We start from the raw sequence: 19,955 nt of genomic DNA, 5'->3' as shown, positions 1-19,955 counted from the left end.
AACCTTCTTTAACGTTTTACTAACAAGCAATCATTTTCATCTTTCCCACACGTTGCTCTCCAGACGTTTGGTTTTAAGGCTCCTTTATCTTCTTAAGTAGACCCAAACCATGCCACTGGATCCACTCACAAGCAAGTACCTCATGTTCATCATGGTGGGTGATGAAGGTGAGAACAAGCAATCTGAGTAAGCCTCCCGATGCATGGATTTGGTGGAGGGAATTTTTGAATATAAGTAGGTTGGAGATGGTGCTAATCAACAATGATCTCTGGAGGAAGAAGTTAGGCCGCATTTGGGACCCTGTCCGGGGTTGGTTGGCTGTGGTGGCTGCTTCTCAGGACAGGTGCAATTTGCTTTCCTTTGAATGTTTTTTTCCACAATGCTCTCCTCCAATTATCTACTTACAATGTAAAAGATGAGATTGTGTCTTCATGGTTTGCAATCTGTTGGAAAAAAAGAGAGACAATCCATATTGCTGACGGTTTAGCTTTGTCGCCAGTTTGTCCCCTCGCTTTTGGTTTGTGATGTCTTTCTTGTTATTCAGAAAATAAAATAAAAACACGAGCTATCTGCTGTCATATTTGAACACCCTGGGATGTATGTTTTTTTTTTTTTAATCCTGTAGTTTGGCAGTTAACGTCCTAAATTTCAAAGATGCCTTATCAACCTCTTCACCCTAATTAATTGTGATCAATGTAAATTTGAAATGCAACACCCCAGAGATAGGTTTTAAGCTTATGTACCACCCACACACAAGCCTGTGGTGTTGCATTGAACCTCAACACCCTTCAGTGTGCATGAAAATAGGCAGTCATTCTTTCCCTGCTGTCCACTGTTTGACACCACACAGAACCCAAATCTGTTTCAGTGAATTTCACTGTTACATAACATTCCTCCCCTTCCACAGGTGGTCGGAGTGCGGCTGCATCCAAAGCCACCTTTTTGACTGTTTTAACTATTTTCTCCTGCATACTGCCCCACACAAACCTGTAATTAGCACATACCCACAAATGAACCAGGACAATATTCACTAAGTCAAATGAAACGAATCCTTCTCTCTCGGTGCTCCCACATGAACAACAGCTTTTAACAAATCTTTCTGAGGTCTGATTCCTTCACTGTGATGCAGTGTTCCAGATAATCTAGTTTGGCTACATTAAACTTCCACTCATCTGGGCTGACATTCATTCTGCAATCCTTAAGAATAGAGAACGCCTTGTGATGTGTATCACTCCATTTCTTTGTTTTTGCGAAGACTAAGATGTCATCCTTGAAGGCTTGCAATCCATGCATTGCTTGAAAAATATCCATTAATGTTTGATAGGTGGTTGCTACTGGCAGAAGTCCAAAGTGTAGCCTTGAATATTGAAAAGCTCCATAGGGCACGATAAATGCTGTGTAGTGCTTAGAATCCTTTGTTATGTCAGTTTGATGATATGTAGCTTCGATATTAATTACACCCAAAATGTTATCTTTGCTCAACATGCCCAACATTTCTTGAAAGTTGGTCAAAGGGGGACACTCAATAATTATGTTTTCATTTAAAGAGCTTAAGTTGACACATAGGTGGTCATTCTGACCTCGGCGGTAAAAGGCGCCTACCGCCGGTCAGAAATCCTCCATAATCCCGCCGCGGTCGCGGAAACCCGCCACGGTCATTCTGACCCGCAGAAGGCAAACCTCCGAAAATCCGACCGCCACAACAGACCGCCAGACCAGCGGTCGGCGGAAAGGTGGAGGTGACCAAACCTCCACCGCCACGCCAACAGAAATACGCCCATCCCATTACGACCCACGAATCCACGCGGCGGTCATTCAAACGCGGTATTCCATTGGTGGGACACACCGCCGCGGTCAGAATACACACAAACGAACAAAACTCAGCCACATTGGACGATTTGAATCCCACACACCTGATACACATACACACACCACTCCCACACACACAATACAATATAAAACACACACCCACATCACCCACAAACCCCTACGCTTAAAAATTCGGAAAGAAGGCAAGAGCGAGACACCAGCATCCAAAACATAACAGCCACAGCCACTCAACACCATCACCCACACACTATCCACACACAAAACAACACACACCACCACACTCAACTCACTTAAATACACATACTCCACCCCACACATCATACCCACCACCCCATGGCACCCCAAAGACAACCCCGCTTCACAGACGAAGAACTCAGGGTCATGGTGGAGGAAATCGTTCGGGTAGAGCCCCAGCTGTTCGGCACACAGATACAATACACCAGCATTGCCCGGAGGACGGAGCTATGGCAGAGGATTGTCGACAGGGTGAACGCAGTGGGACAGCACCCCAGAAATCGGGAAGACATCAGGAAGCGATGGAACGACCTACGGGGGAAGGTGCGTTCCATGGTATCCAGGCACAACATCGCCGTGCAGAAGACTGGCGGAGGACCCCCACCTCAACCCCCACAATTCACATCATGGGAGGAGGAAGTCTTGAACATCCTGCATCCTGACGGCCTCGCAGGAGTCGGCGGAGGAATGGATACTGGTAAGTTGAAGCTTCAATACTGCTTCCCCCCCACCTGCATGCCAAATCAGACCCCAACCCTCACCCCCATCCTCGAACCCCACCCTCACCCCCACCCCCATCCTCACCCCCACCCTCACCCCCACCACCATCCTCACCCCCACCACCATCCTCACCCCCACCACCATCCTCACCCCCACCCCCAGCACACCTATTCCCCGCCAATGTCTCACCATCACAACCCACACATCCCAAAACCTAGGCCTGCATGCGTCCACTAAGCATGGACACCCATCACCAAAGCATGCCCAATGCATATACACATCCCCCCCACAAGCCACCCTCACCAAAGCCCCCACACACGAATGCCAGCACTTGGGGACACGAGAACCCACAGATACACCCATATGCGACACATTTAAACTATAACCATACCTCTATACCCCTGCAGGACCCGACCGTCAACACACCGCGGCGGAGGGGCCAGAATTCTCCACACCCCCCACCCAAGAGGCCGTCAGCGATGACAGCAGCTCTGTCGACCTGGACACCGATGACCAGCCCGGACCATCGGGGACCTCTGGACAGTCGGTTCCCCTCACACAGGCCCAGGCCACTACAGACCCAAACCCCTCTGGGAACACCAGCACAGCTCCCACCCAGCGGGCCCATGCCTCTGTCTCCAGGGTGTGACAATCTGCGGTGTGTCTACCACTACAGGGCACCCAGGATAACCCACCACCCCAACAACAACAGGGACCTGGGGGCAGTGGTAGTGGGCACACCGGCCAGGGGGCAGAGGCCCAGGGAAACAGGGCAACTCGGCGGGCAGCTGTGCGACAGGGGGGGGGAGGAGAGGCCCAGGGAACCCACTCTCCACGAGGTCCTCACCACCATCATGGGAGCATACAACCGCTCCCAGGAGACGATGGCGACGGTACTGGCCCGGTTCCAGGAGATCCAGGTGCTGCAGGAGGAACACTATCGGGGGTACAGGGAGGACATCAGAGCCATCAACACCACCCTGGTTACCATGGTAGGGCTGCTGCAGGACCTCGTAAACAGCAGGGAGGACACTGAACAACACCCAAGGGCCCCTGCCACTAGCCTGGACCAAGAACAGCCATCCACCTCCGCCGGCGCTAGTGGACAGGGGCCCCCGCACAGCAGCAGCCCACCAGACCCCCACCTCCTGCAGGAGAAGAACCACCCCGCAAGAGGGCCCTGAGATCTCGCAAGAAGACAGAGTAGGATGTCAAGACCCCCGCCAGCAAAGGATACCACCTGATGTCATCCCACTGTCCCACATTGTCACCCTGTCCATCCTTGAACTGCCCATGCTCCATCTCTCCACAGGCCTCTGGACAATGCACCTGTGTGACTGTTACTCTGGACTCTGCCATGGACATTCCTTCACCATAGCCCCCACCCACTTGAAACCACCCATCCCATTTTGAGCACTTCAATAAACACCTATTTTGCACCAAAATATCAGGAGTCTGGCTGTGATTTCAATAGATTGTAATTGACATGACAGTGCAAATATGTCCTTGTACATGGTGAAGTCAACAAACAGCTGCCACAAAGCTGTAGTCCATGGGGAAACGAAGCACAGGACTCGTAGTGGGGACCCCAGATCTGAAATAGGCAGGGAAAAGCCAAAACTCAGTCATCATACACTGGGGCAAATAGACAGGCAGCAGAGATGCTGGAGAGTAGTTAACATTTACTAAATTATCTTTGAAATGTTACCTGTGTCCTATTGGAAGTACTGTTCAATGATTCTGTCCCTGTTGTCTGTTTCAGCCCCGTCGTCTTCCTCCTCGTCACTCTCCTCAGGTTCCACCGCTGCCACAACACCACCGTCTCGACCATCCTCCTGCAGGAAAGGCACCTGGCGGCGCAAAGCCAGGTTGTGAAGCATGCAGCAGGCCACGATGATGTGACACACCTTCTTAGGTGAGTACATTAGGGATCCACCTGTCATATGCAGGCAGCGAAACCTGGTCTTTAGGAGGCCAAAGGTGCGTTCGATCACCCTCCTAGTACGCCCATGGGCCTCATTGTACCGTTCCTCTGCCCTGGTCCGGGGATTCCTTACTGGGGTCAGTAGCCACGACAGGTTGGGGTACCCAGAGTCCCCCACTAGCCATACACAGTGTCTCTGTAGCTGTTCCATCACGTAAGGGATGCTGCTATTCCTGAGGATGTAGGCGTCATGCACTGACCCTGGGAATTTGGCATTTACATGCGAGATGTACTGGTCAGCCAAACACACCACCTGGATGTTCATTGAATGGTAATTTTTTCTGTTCCTGTACACCTGCTCCCTGTCTCTTGGGGGAACCAAAGCCACATGGGTCCCATCAATGGCACCAATTACGTTGGGAATATGTCCAAGGGCGTAGAAATCACCCTTCACTGTAGCCAATTCGCCCACCTCAGGGAAAATGATGTAGTTCCTCACGGATTTCATCAGGGCAGACAACACTCTGGATAACACCTTCGAAAACATGGGCTGAGACATCCCGGAAGCAATTCCCACGGGTGTCTGAAATGACCCACTTGCCAAGAAATGTAGTACTGACATGACCTGCACCAGAGGGGGAATCCCTGTGGGTTGGCGGATGGGGGACATCAGGTCGGGCTCCAGCTGGGCACACAGTTCATGGATAGTGGCACGGTTAAGACGGTAGGTCAGGATAATGTGGCGTTCTTCCATTGTCGACAGGTCCACCAGCGGTCGGTACACGGGAGGATTCATCCGTCTCCTCGCCCAACCCAGCGGACGGTGCCTAGGAAGGACAACATGGAGCACACAGTCAAGCAACCCACAGGTACGTACTCACAGCTAGCACAGTATACGATTCTCTATGCAGTGAATGGCGTGTCTGAGTGGCTATGCAAGGCCTAGGCCTGTGTGACGCAGTTGAAATTGAGCCATGTGGGCCCTGGAAATGGCGGCTGCCTGACCTGTGAAGTGTGACAATGGGATGTGAGGTCAATGCGCTGGCGTGGCACACCGCGGCGGGCGGCGGGCGAAGACCGCGGCGCGAAGCCGCATTGGTTAACATTGAAGCCTATGGGTTTCAGGAGCCAATGGCGAAGGGCGCCGGCGGTGGCGGGACGCACCGCCGCGGTACGCACCGCAGCGGACGTGACCGCCATTTTCTATCTACTTATCCACTTGCGACTTGAACTTTCACAGGAGAGGACCTATACTGCAAGTGTTGCTGTGACCTCGGTCTGGAAGGGACAATGGCTGCTGCGACTGGGGAAAGGGCCCCTGCCTTCACTGGAGAGGAGTTGGAGAAACTTGTGGATGGGGTCCTCCCCCAGTATGCGCTACTCTACGGTCCTCCAGACCAACAAGTGAGTTTAATTCAATATGGATTTGGGGCCACTGGCTGGCTTGGGGGCCTGGCGGGGATGGGGGGCATGTTGGGGCTGGCGGGGGGCCTGGCGGGGGGCCTGGCGGGGATGGGGGGCATGTTGGGCATGGCGGGGGGCATGGCGGGGGGCCTGGCGGGGATGGGGGGCATGTTGGGCATGGCGGGGGGCATGGCGGGGATGGGGGGCATGTTGGGCATGGCGGGGGGCCTGGCGGGGATGGGGGGCATGTTGGGCATGGCGGGGGGCATGGCGGGGGGCCTGGCGGGGATGGGGGGCATGTTGGGCATGGCGGGGGGCATGGCGGGGATGGGGGGCATGTTGGGCATGGCGGGGGGCCTGGCGGGGATGGGGGGCATGTTGGGCATGGCGGGGGGCCTGGCGGGGATGGGGGGCATGTTGGGCATGGCGGGGGCATGGCGGGGGGCCTGGCGGGGATGGGGGGCATGTTGGGCATGGCGGGGGGCCTGGCGGGGATGGGGGGCGTTGGGCCACTGGAAAGGAAAATGCTGAGAAACTTGAACGTGGTATTTCTCCCTCCCTGTACGTGTCACATAGGTCCGCGCCCATGAGAAGATCGGGATTTGGCGTGCCATCGCCAAGGAAGTCCGGGCCCTGGGGGTCCACCATCGACGGGGCACCCACTGCCGCAAGAGGTGGGAGGACATCCGCCGCGGGACCAAGAAGACCGCCGAGTCTCTGCTGGGGATGGCCTCCCAACGTAGGCGGGGTGCCTGCCGTCAACTGAGCCCCCTGATGTTCCGGATCCTGGCGGTGGCCTACCCTGAATTGGATGGGCGCGTGAGGGCAGCACAGCAGACACAAGGGGGTGAGTACAAGCATTATCTACTCTGTTGTCGCGCAGTGGAGGTGTCTGGGTGGGGGAGGAGGGCTGGGGGTCCCCCTAGGCCAGGGCGATATCTGTAGGCTGGGCACCCCCGTAAGCCCCTGTGTCCCCAGCCACCACCCTCAGTAGTTTGTCAGTACAGCCATCCCTGGGCCGTGTCATCCATGGGTGCAGTTGTCAAATCTAGGCGTGTAGGCCATGTTCCACGGAATGCGTAGCGTACCCCAAGTGCGCAACTTAGTGCAGGGGGCATCTGTGTCTGTCATGTCCGCTAACTGTACCGGAGATCCATGTACTCAATATCCCTTTATTTCTCTCTCCCCCCCCCTTTTTGTTTGTCTTTCTGTGCTTGTGTGCATCAGCATCATCAGGCGGAGGAGAAGTGGCATCGGGGCAGGAGGGAGCTGCATCTCACATGGCCCAGGAGGGCCATGCCACAGAGTCAGACTGGACCAGTGAGACGGAGGGCGAGGGGAGCTCCACGACGGGGACGACTGGACCCTGCAACGACACGGACACGTCCTCGGAAGGGGGCTCCCTTGCGGGGGTGGCACCATCCGTGCCCCCCGCCATTACAGGTACAGCCGCCACCCAGCGCACCATCTCCGCCCTCCCAGCAGCCCCTCAGCGTTCGCCCCGTGCCCGCTCTGCCAGGAAGCCGGGCATCTCCTTCGCCCCAGGCACCGCAGGCCCTGCCCCTGTTACCCCCGCTGCCCTCAGTGAGGAGGTCATTGACCTCCTCCGAACGCTCATTGTTGGGCAGACTACCCTTTTGAATGCCATCCAGGGGGTGGAGAGGGAGGTTCATCGCAGCAATGCGTACCTGGAGGGCATTCATTCGGGTCAGGCTGCCCATCAGCGATCGTTCCAGGCTCTGGCCTCAGCACTGACGGCAGCCATTGTCCCTGTCTCCTGCCTGCCTCTACTAACTCCCTCCTCCCAGTCTCCTGTTCCTCTGCCTGTCCCACCCACACCATCAGACCAGCCTGCACACACCTCAACACCCAAGAGAAGCTCATCCAAACATAAGCACCACAGATCACGCAGACATTCACACACGCAACATTCCGATGCAGACATGCCAACAGTCACTACCACCTCTGTGACCCCCACCTCCTCGTCTCCCTCCTCCCTCCCTGTGACGTCTACACTCACACCTCCATTCACCTCACCATCAGCCAATGTTTCCATCACCAGCACACCCTCCACTCCAGTCCGCACACGTGCAGTCACCACCCCCACTGCCATTTACACGTCCCCTGTGTCCTCTCCCACTGTGTCTGTCACCCCCTCTTCCACACCACACAAACGCAGCCACCCACCCACCCAACAGCCATCCACCTCACGACAGCCTATCCCTCCTGCACCTGCACCCAAAGACAGCAAACGTGACTCACCTACAACCACATCCTCTCCCTCCACTCCCATTCCCACTGTACCTACCACTCTCCATTGTCCCAAGAAGCTCTTCCTCGCCACTACTAACTTCTTTCCTGACCCTGAGCCCCCCCCTCCTTCTCGTCGGGGTAAGAAGAGCACCTCAGCCACCACCAGCCCTGCAGCCCCCTTGACAAGGGTGCAGGGGTATTGGAGCCCGCCAGCCCGCATGTCTGGATCTTCGCCCAGCAGCAAGGGGACAGCCAGCCCACCCCCTGGGAAGAGGAGCAGAAGGCGGAAGGGTCGCCGCAGGAGCCCGCCTTCTACATCCCCCCCGGACACCACCCAGAGACAGTCACCAGCCACAGCTCCAAAGGGAGGAAAGGGCCACAGGCCCACGACTAAGGAGGGCAAGGGCAGCAAGTTGGAGAGGTCAGGCAGCAGGCCTGCTGCCCAGGAGGAGCCCACAACCCCCATAGCCGCTGCCCCGGGAGGAACCGGCACAGCTGCCCCGGGAGAGCCCACCACCCCCATAGCCGCTGCCCAGGGAGGACCCAGCCCAGCTGGCCAGGAGGGCCCCACCACCCACAGCCCAGGTGGGCAGTGAAGGAGCACCATCCCCGCTGGCCAGGAGGGCACCACCAGGCAATTAGCAGTTGGCCATAGACCGGCCGCCGTCTCCAGAACCGCTGAACTGGGCCCCGCCGTCTCCAGAACCGCTGAACTGGGCCCCGCCGTCTCAAGAACCGCTGAACTGGGCCCCGCCGTCTCAAGAACCGCTGAACTGGGCCCTTCAGGGCAAGGAGCGCTGAACTGGGCCCCGCCGTCTCAAGAACCGCTGAACTGGGCCCCGCGTCTCAAGAACCGCTGAACTGGGCCCTTCAGGGCAAGGAGCGCTGAACTGGGCCCCGCCGTCTCAAGAACCGCTGAACTGGGCCCCGCCGTCTCAAGAACCGCTGAACTGGGCCCTTCAGGGCAAGGAGCGCTGAACTGGGCCCCGCCGTCTCAAGAACCGCTGAACTGGGCCCCGCCGTCTCAAGAACCGCTGAACTGGGCCCCGCCGTCTCAAGAACCGCTGAACTGGGCCCTTCAAGGCAAGGAGCGCTGAACTGGGCCCCGCCGTCTCAAGAACCGCTGAACTGGGCCCCGCCGTCTCAAGAACCGCTGAACTGGGCCCTTCAAGGCAAGAAGCGCTGAACTGGGCCCCGCCGTCTCAAGAACCGCTGAACTGGGCCCCGCCGTCTCAAGAACCGCTGAACTGGGCCCCGCCGTCTCAAGAACCGCTGAACTGGGCCCTTCAGGGCAAGGAGCGCTGAACTGGGCCCCGCCGTCTCAAGAACCGCTGAACTGGGCCCTTCAGGGCAAGGAGCGCTGAACTGGGCCCCGCCGTCTCAAGAACCGCTGAACTGGGCCCTTCAGGGCAAGGAGCGCTGAACTGGGCCCCGCCGTCTCAAGAACCGCTGAACTGGGCCCCGCCGTCTCAAGAACCGCTGAACTGGGCCCTTCAGGGCAAGGAGCGCTGAACTGGGCCCCGCCGTCTCAAGAACCGCTGAACTGGGCCCCGCCGTCTCAAGAACCGCTGAACTGGGCCCTTCAAGGCAAGGAGCGCTGAACTGGGCCCCGCCGTCTCAAGAACCGCTGAACTGGGCCCTTCAAGGCAAGAAGCGCTGAACTGGGCCCCGCCGTCTCAAGAACCGCTGAACTGGGCCCTTCAAGGCAAGGAGCGCTGAACTGGGACCCGCCATCTCAAGAACCGCTGAACTGGGCCCCGCCGTCTCAAGAACCGCTGAACTGGGCCCTTCAGGGCAAGAACCGCTGAACTGGGCCCCGCCGTCTCAAGAACCGCTGAACTGGGCCCCGCTGTCTCAAGAACCGCTGAACTGGGCCCTTCAGGGCAAGAACCGCTGGCCCTTTGGCAGACGTGGCAGGGCAGGATCTATCTCGGGCAGGGCTGCAGGATGTCCTCTGGCCAACTTGCCTCCTCCAGTGGCAGTGGGGTCTGTTATGGACTGTATGGACTGTGGCTTTGCTCTCCCCAGGATGGCCCAGTGGGCAGGCCACCCACTGTATGGACTGTATGGACTGTGGCTTTGCTCTCCCCAGGATGGCCCAGTGGGCAGGCCACCCACTGTATGGACTGTATGGACTGTGGCTTTGCTCTCCCCAGGATGGCCCAGTGGGCAGGCCACCCACTGTATGGACTGTATGGACTGTGGCTTTGCTCTCCCCAGGATGGCCCAGTGGGCAGGCCACCCACTGTATGGACTGTATGGACTGTGGCTTTGCTCTCCCCAGGATGGCCCAGTGGGCAGGCCACCCACTGTATGGACTGTTTGGACTGTGGCTTTGCTCTCCCCAGGATGGGCCAGTGGTCATGGAGTCCCCTCGTGGATCTGGCGTCGTGTACTCAAGTGGCTGAGGTGCCCCCCCTTCCCTTCCCCCTGAGGTGCCTGTCCTATTTTCTTTCTGATGCCCCTGCAGTGTTCTCTCCGTGGAGTTCTTGTCGTGGGACTGGGCCTTGCCCCTTTGCACAGGACCCCTGTGATCCACGGACAGTGGTTGGACTACATTTAGTAGCTGTATATATTTTGTACATAGTTTATTTATTTATTGGGATTAATGGTGTACATATTTCAATATATCTGCCCGTTTATGATCTCTTCTTTTGGTCTTTGCATTATTTCGGAGGGGGGTGGTTTGTGGGTTGTGACAGTGATCTGTGGGAATGCATTGATGTGTGTGTTGTAGTGGGTGTGGGTGGGTGGGTGTGTGCCGGTAATCTTTTCCCTCCCCTGTGTCGTAGGTGCCGTACTCACCGATGTCTTCCGCGCCGCCGGGCGTGCTCCTGGTATATGAGCAGGAATAGGAGTGCGGGGATGACCTGCAACTCTGGCTCCATACTGCCGGAATCTCGCGTGGAGTGCGTAGAGGTGAGCGTTTTCCCGTTCGTAGTCTGTTTCCGCCGTGTTCTTATCGGCGGTGCTCCCGCCCCGGAAAAGGTGGCAGATTGGTGGGTCGTAATAGGGTGGGCGGTACTTTGTCTGCCGCCGGGCTGTTGGCGGGAACCGCCGCGCTGTTTGTTTGTACCGCTTTGGCGGTCGGAGTGTTAAGTTGGCGGGCTGTGTTGGCGGTTCCCGCCAGGGTCAGAATTGCATATTTTAGACCGCCGGCCTGTTGGCGGCTTGGCCGCCGCTTTATCACCGACCGCCAGGGTCAGAATGAGGGCCATAATCTTATATTAACTGTTTTCGTCCACGCAATCAACACACTCTGAGAAATCTGCTTTGGCAATAATCCCATCAGTACACATTTTATCTGCTAATTATTTTAATCCACATTGCATGCTTAGTGGTGCATTTCTCACTTTGTGGTCCATAAGTGCGGCAATATTATTCGTACAAATCGTATAACTAAAACCCTTCACATAACTAACTCTGTCCTCAAACACATCTTTACATTTAGAAAGAATGCTGTTTACATTAGGATGTTTTACATCAAGCAGAACCTCATCATTTATGTCTATCATACTTTAGTTTCTGGTTTGAGGACCATACCCAGTCTTCCTTGATCCCAAAATCCTAAGACTTCTCTTTGTTTCATGGTCACAAAGATCTTCAGTGAAAATAGCTCTCCTTCCAAAGTTTCTTCAAAAACCCTATCATTTCAATATCATGCACCTCAGTAGCTTTGGGCTTTAGGCCAGTGGGAGCTAAGATTTTAATCTTTCAGAATTGTTACAAGCATGGACAGCTGTGATGTAAACAACAAACCCGAATCTACCATTATATTAATTGAAATCTGCCCTACACGGACATTGCAGAATTACCCTTTTCAAGGGTGCACTATATTCCTGGTCACAATAGTTAGCTCGGCATTAGACAACTTTGTTTCTTTGTCATAACCGCATTCACTTTCAGCCAAACAAACACGGGTATTTTATTACTTCCCATGGTGATGGGTCATGTAGAATTCTCCACGGATTTGCAAAGATTGACAAAACACCCTATTGGTCCACACCTGTGACATCTATTATTGGCTGCTGGGCAAGTGGTAGAATTGCCTAGATATTTGGAACCACACCTGTAACACAACAGACTATTTTGTCCTGAACCCGAGAGTCTTGCAATTGACTACTTTAAATATTATCATCTCCTTTGGACAAAGCTCTAGATGAAAGCATAGACACCGCTGTCCCTTGGGCCATAGAAATTGCCTTCTTAAGTGCGGTATTACTGGAAACAGTATTTTTCTGAATTCTTTGTGAATACCAATCTAGAACCAATTGATCTCCCACATATGTGTCAACACTATTTTCAAAAGTGCACACAGCTTCTGTAACGCATGTATTTGTCAGATATTCATCCATGACGCATAGCTTCCTTGTTTCATAGAAAAAAATAATAAATCACCAGATTGTTTCTAAAGTCTGCTAAACGTCTTGTTGTTATCATCCCATGCGCGAGACGGATCGATCTCTCGAAAATGACCAAAGAGTGGACCCTTCTTGGTTTTTTGAGCTCAAATGTTTGAGCACCTATTGACAGGGCCAGTTTTAGGGCAGTGTGACCAGTGCAGCTGCACTGGGCAGTGACCTGGAGAAGGGCACTGACCTCAGGGTGGGGGGGGGAGGGCGCTTCCTTTAGCAACAACTTAAGATTTAAAAGCACCTACTACACAGTTCCTTATGTGTCCAGCTTTCAGGCAGCAATTAAAATGTCAAGCTAAATTGTTAGATTCCTGCTACAGAGAGATGGACTTTTGTTCATTGGCAGTTTTGACTTTCCATAAAGTAGCGCATAGAGTTTATATGCCTACTGCAAAGAACAGATCTCTACTTTATGTGGATAGCTGAAAGGATTAGAGGGCACTTTAGAAACAAATGAAATGTATGTGAGAGAGTGGCCATAGACAGATGAGGGGCACTCTTTCCCTGGGTGGTACAGAGGGAATCTGAAGAGGAGGTCATGGAGGGGGGGGGGGGGGCGCCAAAAAAGATTGGCGCACAGGGTGCCACCAGCGCTAAAGCTGGCCCTAAGAATCTATTGCCACCAAGTAATTCTCAAAGTTCCTAAACCATATCTTTTATTTAACTGGTGGGTTTTCTGGGCACTGCAAAAATGTTCCAGGTTGTGCCACATTGTGCTGGGTAGACTAGTCACAGTATTACGAGTCAAAGGTGTTCACAAAATACAGTGTTAAGCCAGCCAGTCACAGAGCCCAAAAATACAGGTATCACATCTTTTTTTTCCTTATATCGGAATCCGATACAGGTGTCTTTTGCACTGCACCTGAACAATCAATAGCTCTCGCTTTCAAATTGTTCTGGGTAAATAAATATATGTTGAGGCATTTTTAAATTACTTATTTTTCCTTGTGCTCCGTTTCACATACTGAAAGCTATCTCCGTGTTCCCCATAAAGTGGCTGACATGGTGCATATGCGATGCAGTCGCAGCTGGCAACTTCAAAAAGTGGCGGGCAGGGTGAGATAAAATAAAATATTAATAAAAAAAAACGTACCTCTACGCCACTGCCGCTCTCCAACGTTTTCCGCTGCACTGCAGGCTCCCAGCCTTCTCTGGGCAGTCATGACGCTGCTCAAACCAGCGTTATGATTGGCTGGAGCGACCAGGTTGGGTGCTCCAATGCAGACTGGGAGCCTGGGCTGGCTCTTTCCAACTTGGCAATACAGTGCCCAGTTGGAGAGAGCCTTTGTGCGCATGTGTGTTTGGCCGGCCTGAGACAGCCAGGCAAACATGCATGCGCACTGAGGGGAGTGCTCTGTGCACTGCCTTTACGCTCATGACCCCTATGGCCCCACCCCCTTTAAAAATAAAATGATAATAAACATGGTTTATTATCGTTTTATTTTCAAAGGTTTTGCAGCTCCTGCTGCTAGCGGGGCAGTGACGCTCCTCTGCCCTAACAGGGAAGCCGCCCCTGATGCGATGGTGTGTCACATACAGCAAGTCCTGTTCTCTGTGTCGCTGCCTAGCTGTAGTTTTTTCCCTCGCAAGATGGCCAGTACGTTGAGTGTGCATAATGAGCGCCCTGCATAGCAATATGAAACTGTGAGTCAGGCACTGGGCATCACTGCCCGACTCTGCAGTGGCTTGGTCAATAGCGTGTACCGAATGCTACTGCTCAGTGTTTTAAATGGGCCGGTACTCACCAGTACTGAGTACTGGCTCTTTTCTATTTTATCCTCTTGAGTACCGGAACTTTTCCTCGGAGAAGGAGAGAACCAGTACTCATAGGGGCCTGGCTTCCACCTAAGTAGTGTTGTTCATTAGTTCCTGCCTCTGCAGCAGCTTCTGCATGTCCTGTATCGGTTTAAACATGCCTGAAACAAGCTTGACATGATATTGTCCCTCAACACTGTCACAGCTACAGCTGGAGAAGCTGACTCGGCTTCGACACCGACACCCTTGCCTCAATGATGATGAGGAATACATTCTTCTAATCTCAGTCGTGCGCAGAATGAGTCGTATGGTCAGTAACTGGTGGTTTGTGGATCTTAATTTCGGTGAGGGTTTTTGAAAGAGATGACCTTTTGGCAATGATGGCAAACTTCCTAATAGGAGAAACATTTCAAGCTTTAGCATTTGGGTTTCTTCTAGATTTGTCCATTTTGAATTTTGAATTGGCCCTCTGCAATCAAGAGTAGTATATTTCTTTGGCCCAAGTGATATATGACCCCACCTTTTTACACTGTATACAGCAGGCCTGCTGATGCCTGGGTGATTGTCTTTTCTGAATCTTTGATTTCAACATTCTTTTCTGGCTACTTAAGGTCACTGTTAACCATTTGTTTCTATTTGTAGACTATGTGCAGACTTCTTTTTTTCATTGAGTTGGGTAGACATGACGCCACCAGACTGACAGAATAATCTCTGCTGACGGTTTTTATAAGAGGGAAAAGGCAGAGTAGTGTGTATCCTTTGATTTGATATTTCAAGCCATCAAGTGATGTCTTAGAAGGTATGTCTCGCCCATGTCTGAAGGGGATCGTGGGTCTGGGCTTTATGAACAAGTGGGGTAAGTTTCAGAAGACCAGGTTGCAATCTTACCAAGAGGTCCACAGTAAACGTTTGGAAGATTGGTTGTGGGAGAAAAAAATCTTTAACAATGGGTAGCCTTTCCTCTTCTCCCGCAGTTTGGAATGGGTTCATAGAGGTAGTTCTTAAACTTTGAGATTTCGAAGGAATCTTTTAATGCAGAAGCAAGTGGGGTTTTTCTACAGCCAAGATCATGTTGGTTTCGCAGTGACTGTAGTGGAGCATGGCTATACAAGGGGAATCAAAGATGGCATTCAAAGTAAGGACTAGATTACTGCAAGTTAAATCAATGTGCCTGGTTCTCACCACCTGATACTGAGAGAGTTTTCTGCATAAAGTAAGTTACCGAACTCTGGCCCTAAAGTACAAAGCAGTTTTTTGATCGCAAACACTTTGATTTGGTTTTGTCGACCAAAAAACTGCCTTTAGCCATGTGCTAATCCCATATTAGGAGTTGGTGCCTTTTTGCAGACTCCTAAAATGGTCTTAGAGATGGATAAGGAACTGCTTTTTGGAAGGGACATGTTGATGTTTCCCCTTGGTGAATGGTAGAGAAGATTTGTTTTTGGAGTCTGCAGTGGTCCACAGGACCACTGCAAACTCTTAACACAAACAAAAAAAGTAAGGTTTGCTTTTCAAATGCCACCTGGATTACTTTAAACTAAACAGGCTGCGTTTTTCTTTTTTTTTTTTTAAAGTTTACTTTTTTTTAATGCGTTCACATTCATGATGGTTTTCTGACCCAAGCAGGCTACCATTGCTGTAATGGCATCTAATCATAATGACTTGTAATTTGCAGCATACCTCATTAATATTCATGATGTAGGTAGGATTCGGACTCACTATGATTCAGATTGTTAGGAACAGACCTCTTCGTGCATAGGTCAAATTTTTACTGGTCGTAAAAATTATGGTCACAATTTGCAACCAGTATTGTGCAACTAGACATTTGTTCACCTGGCATTCTGTCTCCAAAAGGTCTATCAAACAACATCACAAGAACTCTGTGACAGCCTTGCTGACTTCTTCCACTCCAAGATAGCCACGCTCTACAGAAACTTCAACCCTGTGCCCAAATCGCCCATCTTCATCAACCAACCCACCACCAACATGGCAGTCGCACAGCTAAACAACTGGAGCCAACTCACCCACCAGGACATAACCTCCATCATGAAGACAACTTCAACCTAGGTGGGCCCAAAATCAGGCACAAACTCAAGACATTTATCAGTGCCTCAGTAGCAGTCGCCACTTTCCCATAAAATTAGAAACACACAGAGGTTAGTACTCTCCCAAAGAAACTATCAGCCAACTCCTGTGAATTCAAACGCTACCGTTCCATCTCAGTACTACCTTTCCCACCCAAAGTCATAGGTAAAGTGATCAACCAGCACCAGGCCAAACACTTAGAACACCGAGAACTCCTGGACAGCTCATAAACCGGGTTAAGCAGCAAGCACAGCACTGAAGCAGCCCTCATGAAAGCCACGCACAACATCCATGGCATACTCGACTGAGGTGGGGCAGCTGCTCTTATCCTCCTGGACCTCTCCTCAGCATTCAACATGATCTCACACCATAAGCTCGTCCCCAGATTCCACCACGTCAGAATCCAGGGAGCAGCACTAAAGTGGATCACATCCTGCCTCACAGGAAGATCCCAATGAGTATGTCTCCCACCTTTCACCTCGGAACCAAAGGAAATCATCTGCAATTCCCACCAGGCTTGTGTCTAAGCCCCACCCTTTTCAACACTTACATGACACCACTGGCTAGCATCCTCAGATCCCACAGACTTAACATAATCTCTTACGCAGACAACATGTAACTCATTCTCTCCCTCTCAGAAGATCCCACCAACACCATGAACAACTTCCAGACTCGATGAAGAAAAACTGCCTGAAGCTCAACACCGACAAGACGAAAGTGATGATCTTTGGAAATAAGAACTCTCCCTGGGACTCCTCCTGGTGGCCCTCAGCTCGACTGTACACCAGTCCCGACTGAGTACGCCAGAAACATCGGAATCATCCTCAACAGTAAACTTACAATGGCCTCACAAGTCAACAGCGTCATATACTCCTGCTTCTTCATCCTGCTCATGCGATGCATGATCTTCAAGTAGCTCCCACAGGACTCTAGGTGTACCATCACCCAGACCTCATCCCAAGCAGACTGGACTACGGCAACATACTCTATGAAAGAATACCAGCCCACCTCCTCCTAAGATCCCAGACCATCTAGAACTCCACTGCCAGCATCATCCTGGGCCTCCCTTGATGTATCCACATTATTCTGTGAGGACTGAATATGGTGATTTTGGTCTACGTTAGATAGTTTTGGTGATTTTGTTTTTTATTGGAGATGTATCAGGTGCATTTCTCTTGTGCAGTGGCTCTGGTGAGTTTATTATTCGATATGGTAATACTGGTGAATTTGTTGCTACTTGTGGTGGATCTGGTGAGTTGTTGGATTGTGTGACAGTTATGGAAAAAATCCTAATAAACTTTAATCATCAAATTGTGTGTCTAGGTTCAAATTGCTCTCAAGCTTGCTTATAATTTGGGGGTATCCATGGTCTTGTGGAGGAACTCTCATGAAACAAGAATGAAAGTTTAAATAGAAATATCAGTATTCAAGTACTTTCACCTCTTGTCCAAAGTAAAAAAATTGAGGCCATTTCTCAAATGTAAAAACGTTGTGACTCGAGAAAAGGTGCCTAGGAGCAAGTTAACTTGATGTAGAGAGGTGTGTACATCATGTACTACTTTAAATTGTGTCTGGCTTGTCAGACCATGATGCATCTGCAGAATATGCTATGCGATTGAGTATCTTGACCCTCTCTCACACTCTCTTCTGAATAGACGCCATACCCTACCATGCTAAGCTTCTTTCAGTAGGGCTTATCTTTGTCAAAGACTGCTGCTCTGTGTTTAACACTCAAATAAGTAACTTTCAGCAAAATCGGGGTTGAAAAGCCGTTGTCACTGATGCCAGCTTCTACCATATGTAGCTTGTTACAGTATTATAGTGCCTGGTTGGGATGCTAGGAAAGACGTGATCCTCAATTAGTTTTAATTATTGTATTTAGCAGGCGATCACCACGCCTCCGTTTAGACATCACTATAGGGTCCATTAGACCTCGTGCTTGTGTAGAGCAGGATGGGTGTCTGTTCTGTGCAGGCTTCAGCAGGACAATGCGTACTCCTGTGTGTTCTTGCACCCTTGCAGGGCAGACCGTGCATTTCAGTGTGATGCTCCTCAGCCACAGTCCTACAAGGCCTTATGTAAGTGGTTCTTTGTCAGGTGTGTGTGTATATTTCAAAACAGCTTCGCCTGCTTCTAAATAGTTGCGTATTCACGTAAGACAAGCTGTGAGCCAAACGCGTTTTGTACACATCATGGCAGTGCCCAGAGGGGTTCAAGGTCATGCTGAGTGTCGAAGATCCCTACATCTTACGGTGGTTCTGAAGACCTTGTGCAGGCGAGAAGGTGTTAATCTTATACTTCTATGTGATACACTCTGGCCTGCAATACACTTTGAATGCAGGGTGTATGTGAATAGGTTGAGAGTTGTGTATCGCTGTGTTGAACGGGGCCAACCTGTGCCTCCACCGCGCGCCATCTTGTCCACACATTCACGTGGCCTGATCCTTCTGCAGCCGAGCCGGGCCCACGGACAGACTGCTTCACGAGGTGTCTGCGTTGAAAGGTCGGCGGTCTCTGGGGATGGTGGCTTTTGGTGTTGTGTCTGAACTGCCACCTGCCACCTGCCTGCGCAGTGCTTCTGTCCCACCCAGCGCTCACTTTCCTGAGAAGGACACACCACTGTTCATTAGCGGCAGTTATTCCCCGGCCTGCTTTCCTTCCCCAGCCGCATCTCCTTGAGAGAGGGGCTCCCACCACTGCGCATCCAAAGAGACGTGTCTGTGGTGTTCTCGGCGGCCGTTAGTCACACGGAATGAACTACCTGCTCGGAGGGGACAACCAGCTCTGTGAAGGGCGATAGAGTGACCAGACGCCCCGGATTTCCCCGGACATTCCCGGTTTTTAGAGGACTGTCCCGGTGTCCCGACGCGTCTCTTAATTTTAAACAAATGTCCCGGTTTTTAGGACAAAAGTCAAATTATTACTGATATGTCCCGGTTTTTTGGACTAAGGTCAGATTATCTAGGGAAGCATTATTTAAAGGTATGCTCTCCTTTAACAGATGCCTACAAAGTATGCAATAATTAAGTAATTTTTCTATTACTGTCAGGCAACACAGTCCCCTGTCTGTTCCCAGCAGAGATACGGAGTGGGGGGCAGAGAGAGGTGGGTGGGGGCGGGTTGGGGGTGCAGGGTGGGAGGCCAAGCCAGAGCTAATTTTATATGTATTGTCTTGTAAATGTGTGTGTGTATATATACATATATATATATATACACACACACACACACATATATAGGCACACATTCACAAAGCTACGCAAAAAACGGGACAGGCCAGATATAAAAGTGAGTGTAAAGCCGTTAGTCCTTCTTTTATGCCTGACCTGTTCCGGTTTTTGCTCCTCAAAATCTGGTCACCCTACCATTAAACAGTGAATATAACACGCTCACTGCCCCGAGTCCAAAATTAAGCATAATTTAAAGCCGAGTGACCCTTCCACTAGGGGAATGAAAGGTTCACCACTCGCCCTGTGCACTTTTATACGACTTCAAGACTAGTGCCCCAGGTGAGTCCATGCAGGTATAATTCTGTAAGGTGTGCCCTTCGTGCCCTA

At 51.8% G+C, this 19,955-nt stretch overlaps 1 protein-coding gene across 1 annotated transcript in view; it reads left to right on the top strand.

The window, feature by feature from the left end:
• LHPP (phospholysine phosphohistidine inorganic pyrophosphate phosphatase) overlaps positions 1-19,955 on the top strand; it is a 175,210-nt gene that overhangs the window by 68,234 nt on the left and 87,021 nt on the right. The window lies entirely within an intron of this gene.

This window comes from Pleurodeles waltl, chromosome 6 (assembly GCF_031143425.1).
Source record: "Pleurodeles waltl isolate 20211129_DDA chromosome 6, aPleWal1.hap1.20221129, whole genome shotgun sequence".
Classification (NCBI taxonomy): domain Eukaryota; kingdom Metazoa; phylum Chordata; class Amphibia; order Caudata; family Salamandridae; genus Pleurodeles; species Pleurodeles waltl.
Note: the sequence above shows the minus strand (reverse complement) of the source record. Positions and strands in the feature narration are given on the sequence as shown.